Raw genomic sequence first — 6,340 nt, forward strand, 5'->3', positions numbered from 1 at the left:
GTAAGTTCTAGGAAAAGAATTTTTTGCCATAGGGACAAGAAAACCCCAACAACTTCTGCAGAACAACAAACAAATAATACAGCGCTAAATACAGATATACCTTGCAAACTGCCACAGACAGTGACTATCAGATCAACTCCTCCAACCAATGCCATCTCAGTAGTTGGAAATTCAAGTGTTAGTGACAGGAAAAATAAAATAATAGGCACTGGTGATGACCAAGCAATGCTGTATGGGGAAAAGAGAGCATGGTTTCATTTAGGAAAGGTGAAAAGTGGAACGACAGCAGAAAATGTAATTAACTTTTTGAAGAAAATCCTACCAGGTCATAGCAACTTTCACATAGAAAAATTCGAATCTAAGGGTGTAAATAGTAGTTTTAAGATTGGTGTAGACTTTCATCTAAAAGACAAGCTAATGGACACTGCTGTATGGCCCAAAAATGTTGTAATTAAGCGTTTTTTGTTCCGGAGACCATCCGTTATGCCAATAAAATAGATTATGAAGTTAAAAACAAGGATCAAGGATCACTGCACAAGAATGTTTCTAGTACTGAAAACAATATGCCTATAATCATTGCAAGTGTAAATGTGCTCGCATCTCGTGGTCGTGCAGTAGCGTTCTCGCTTCCCACGCCTGGGTTCCCGGGTTCGATTCCCGGCGGGGTCAGGGATTTTCTCTGCCTCGTGATGGCTGGGTGTTGTGTGCTGTCCTTAGGTTAGTTAGGTTTAAGTAGTTCTAAGTTCTAGGGGACTTATGACCACAGCAGTTGAGTCCCATAGTGCTCAGAGCCATTTTTTTGTAAATGTGCAGTGCATAAGAACCAAAATGGATCTCCTATCATTTTTAATAGAAGAAATTAAACCAGATGTTTTATGTATTTGTGAACACTGGCTAGCTGAAGCAGAAGGTGATTCCTATAAATCTGTTGAATACTTAGACATGGCCAGTGCTTGGTTTCGAAGAACTGCAACCCATGGTGGGGTCTCTGTGTATGCCAACAGAGATCATAGCATCAAGGAAATTGATTTAAGCAGTTTTTCTGTGGATTTTGATCTTGAATTAGCTGCACTGTTATTAACAAATATTGATTTAGTTGTTTCTGTGTACCATTCACCAGATGGTGACTTTGAGAATTTTATTGGACATATTGAGAACTGTTTGTGTTGCCGAACATGCCTAAAGTCAAAAATCGCACTGTGTGGAGATTTTAGCATACACATAGGTGATGGAGATGCCAGAGAGAGGGTCTTTATGAGATTAATTACCAGTTATGGGTTGTTTATTGCAAATAAGCTCCCAACAAGGGGTGGTGCATGCCTGGACGCCATAATCACCAACCTCAACATCTGGGATTATAAACTCAGTGTAGTTGAACCTATGATAGCAGATCACTGTGCACTAGTAATGGAAACCAGTATGAGGAGCAAACCGCAGATAAGCACATGGCATTCAAATTACACATTCAAAAGAAGATTTGTTAAAGAAGAGAGACTAAATGATCTCAAAGCAGCTCTATCTTGTGTAAACTGGCAGCAGAAAATTGCAGGGTTAGTAGGCAGTGATTCTTTCTTATGTCTGTTCCAAACCTTAAAAGCAATATTTGATGACATGTTTCCGGTAAGACCAGTGAAGAATCCTCTGGACAAATCACAAGGCAGGCAGAAAGTTATCAATGTGAAACAATGGTACACCACCGAGCTCAATAAATTGAAGTGTATTGTAACAATGTGCAAGGACCGAATGAAATCAGCTTTAGACATTCCAGCTAAAGAATTACATCACCACAACTACCTAAAAGCCAAAAAAGCTTATAGGAAGGCAGTAGAGGAAGCAAAAAAGAAATATAATGATACATACATTAAAGAGGCCCAAAATCCTTGTAAAGCTGCCCTGAATCTTGTAAATGAGAACAGAAAGAAGACTACCTCCTGCTTAAATTCGTGTAGCCCTGATGACTTCAATGAATATTTTGTCAGAATAGTGGAAAAGACAGTGAGTGAAATTCCACACTCTGACCTAGATCCAACTGCAAACATAAGAAATGCAGACAGTTGCAGTAGTCAAAACTGGAAGGAAGTACACCCTGAAGACATGATAAAAATTGTGAACTCCTACAAACACTCAGAAAGTGTAGACATCTATGGCATGTCCTGCACACTGCTAAAGAAAATTATTGCAGAATTAGCTCAGCCACTAGCCATAGCAATAAACAAATGTCTATCTTCTGGTGTCTTCCCAGACTTCCTTAAACTGGCGCACACAGTACCAATATATAAGAAGGGGGATCCTTGTGAGGTGTCCCGCTTCAGACCAATCTCAGTGGTACCAGTACTAGCCAAAGTTACTGAGTCTGTGATGCACCGCCAGGTACTGAATTACTTTGAGGAAAACAACTTATTCCAAAACACACAGCATGAATTCCGCAAAGGGAGATCAACAGAGACAGCCACACTGGATTCGACAGAGTTTTGAAGAGAGAGAGAGTGTGGCACTGACACACTGTGACCTCAGCAAAGCCTTTGACTGCATCTCACACACAACACTAATAGCCAAGTTAAGATGCTATGGTGTTGGAGGTGTTGTTCTATCAACACTCCAATCTTATTTGGAAAACCGAAAGCAGGTAGTATCAGTGCATGGAGCAACTTCTCTTGAACAAAAACTGGAACATGGAGTACCCCAAGGATCAGTCTTAGGACCTCTCCTATTCCTCATATATGTCAATGTAATAGTAAAATGTTGCAGTTTGCAGATGACACTACCCTTATTGCCAAAGGACATACAGCTGCAGAAGCTCTTGGTGCATCAAATTTGATATTTGAAGAAATAAAAGAATGGTTCGTAATAAACAAAATGAAGATCAATGAAGAAAAAACCCAACATTTGATATGCAGTCTAACCAACATTGAAGACCAAGAAAACATGGAGACTGTCAAACTACTGGGCATCAAGATTGACAGCAAACTCTCCATGAATGATCACACTGCATATGTATGCACCAAACTTTCTTGTGTGATGTACCTCCTGAGGAAGATGAAGAGGGTAATAACTGACCAGTTTCTCACAATAGTCTACCATGCACTCTTCCACAGCCACATTAGGTATTGACTGTTGTTGTGGGGACACTCCTCAGGCAGCAAAGATGTGTTGCTATTACAAAAAAAAAGCCATCAGGATCATATCCTCTAGCAAAAGACTGGACCACTGTAAACCTATTTTCACCAGGCTAGGCATAATGACTGTCTTTAGCCAGTATGTGTTTTTCTGCCTCATTTATACAAAAGAAAATCAAAGGAATTTTAGCATAAGACAAGAAATACATAATCATGACACTCACTGTAAGAGGAACATTGAAGTGCCAAGGTGTCGCCTATCAAGTACACAAGACAGCTTTCCAACAGTCGCCCTAAAAATGTACAATCAACTGCCTCCAGAAGTGAAATCCCTGCCACCTGAATTATTTCGGAAAGAAATTGCTCAGGACTTGAAACAACATCCACTATATTCCTTGGGAGAGTTTTTCAACAGCGGTTCTAGTGAATGGACAAAATAATAAATATTGTTATGTTTTGTATATAATTTTGCCTAAATTTAATCTTCTTCTTATGTTAACTACACATTTAATTTTGTGTTTTACTTAAAGTACATATTTTGCCAAAATGAAACTTTGTGTGTGTGATCTACATGGACTTGTAAACATTTTGCTTTATGGTACTTTCATTTGCTGCTATGAAGTTTTACTTTCCTGTTTAGTTATATTTCATTCCCGCTATGTTCTATGTGTTTTTGTGCACTGCATAAATATTTTCTTTTATTTGTAATATAAATTTTGTATATGGTGTTGTATAAATGTTAATTGATAATCATTGTATTTGTGACACAGTCTGTCCAGCCATGGCTGGTAAACGACGAAGATGAAACCAGTATAACCTTTCCCCAAGAATTTGCAGCTCTACTGTACTATTAAATGATGATGATGTGACTATTTACAACTGTCTAAGTATTAATGTATCACTTGATACAGACAATTTTACAGGATAACTGAAATGATGTTCTGTGTAAAACATTTAATATACTGGTGGCTTATCTAAGACAACACTGCCATCTTGCTAACTGACTGCAAGCTGGACCAAGCTCCTCAGCTCATCCATAAATAGACCATCGATTGTGGTGACCTAGTGAAGCTCTAAGAGATGTGGCTATGCTGGCATTTCTCATTTGTCATTGTGGCATTTAGTGACTATACCATTTTGTGGTTTCATTGCGAGGTGCCAACCTTGCTTTGGCACATCGTTCTTTGGATGACACACCCTCTTGGGTGAAACACTCCCTTTCCGATCTCTGGGTGGGGACTAATCAAGGAGGATTCACTATCAGAAGAAACAAAATTGGTGTTCTAGAGGTTGGATTATGGAATGTTGGATCCCTCATTGGGCAGGTAGGTTAGAAAATTTAAAAAGGGAATGAATGGGTTGAAGTTAGATATAGTGGGACTTAGTAAAGTTTGGTGGTAAGAGGAACAGAACTTCTGGTCAGGTGAGTACAGGGTTATAAATACAAAATCAAATAGTGGTGATGCAGGAGCAGGTTTAATAAAGAATAATAAAATAACAATGGTGGTAAGCTGCTATGAACAGCATAGTGAATGCATTATTGTGCACGAGATAGACAGGAAGCCCATATCTACCACAGGAGTACAAGTTTATATGCCAACTACATTAGAACATTGATCATCAGAATGTCAGTCAATCAAATGATTCGTTAACCAAATTGTTACTCACTCACGTATGCTGCCCTCTCTCAGCTGTGGTCTTATACAGCCCCTCCCCCCCTCCACAGCAATGCAGAGTTGCTGATAGTAGTAACTGTTTACACTTAATTACAATCACGTGTGTCAGCTTTGCTGCTTAAAGTAAACTTGTGGTATAAAATGCCCAAATGTAAACGTTTGTTGTTTCTGTGAGAGATAAAGACAAGATTAATAAAAGGTTAGAGGAAGGTGAATTTGCAACCAAGTTATCTTATGAGTACAATGTTGGCAAGTCAACAATTATGAATATAAAAAACAAAAGATGATCATCACAACTTTTATTTCTAAGCTTGATTCGACAGGTCATAAAACTATGGAGCTTGAGATGAACACGGTTGCAAGATGATGCTGTTTACAAGTGGTTCACACAAAAAAGGATCACAAGGAGGACCTACCTCTGGTCCCATTCTCTGTGAAAAGGTAGTTCTATGTATTGAAAATCTTGGACGGCTGTCGAATTTTAACCCTTTGAGTACCAGTTGTTTCTGCCTGAAACCACCATTTCATTAATACTGTGGCATTCGCATGAAACCACTGATGCTAGTGCAAAGCAGAGACATTAAGTGGTGTGCTGACAAACTTCTGTGACTCTACTTCTTCTAACCAGTGGCTCAGAGCTTTCACGGGAACAGCTGGAACCCAGTTCTTGCTAGAGGTTGTTGGTCATTTGTTTTTGCTAATCTTTGTGATATAATTTATTTTGAGTGTACTTATCATATTGAGGAGATAACTGACAGTAAATGTAAGTGTATTGGAAAATTTTTTTACATAAATTTCAATTTGTGGTACTGGTTTTATTGGTGGTTTCAGTCTTAAACCACTGTGACAGTACACGGTGCCATACATTTTGTACTGTGACATGAAATAATTGCATTTAGGGACATGTTTGTTGCTTTTCACTGAGCACTTTTATTTGTTTTAGGCATTATTAGTGCATGGAGGTTTCGAGATGTCACTCATGAGCTCATTACCAGTATTTTAGCTGAAATTCCAAGTGATGTAGATTATGATGCATCTGAGGCCGAGTGTGACTCCAAGGATGAAGCTTCTCTGAGCAGCCCCAGACAGTCACGTATTTCAGGTACTTCAGCACCTTTGCCTTGTCCTGAATTACTCATTGAAAATTGAGTTGATGAGGATAGTGGTGGTGACACTGATGAGGAAGATGCCATAGTAGTAAATTCACAAACTATGTATTATACATAATACAAATTACCTGTTGCCTGTGACTTCTCTGAAGAATTTGGACCAGCAGTGGAAGAGGAAATGAAGATCTTCCTTGCATTAAATGCACTAAAAAGTTCTTCCAAGCTGCAAAGACTACTGGTCTTCAGACCCTGTGCTACGAGACAAATATATTTCATCGAAAATGTTTTGAAACTGTTTAACTTGGTACTTATCAAACCTCCACATCAATAATAACAGCTGCCAGCCACAACATGAAAGTGACAACTTTGATAAGTTATATAAACATCATCCGCTACTGGATGTGCTGGCTAGGACTTTCTTAGATTCCTACAAGCCCAC

This window comes from Schistocerca nitens, chromosome 1 (genome assembly GCF_023898315.1).
Source record: "Schistocerca nitens isolate TAMUIC-IGC-003100 chromosome 1, iqSchNite1.1, whole genome shotgun sequence".
NCBI classification, from domain to species: domain Eukaryota; kingdom Metazoa; phylum Arthropoda; class Insecta; order Orthoptera; family Acrididae; genus Schistocerca; species Schistocerca nitens.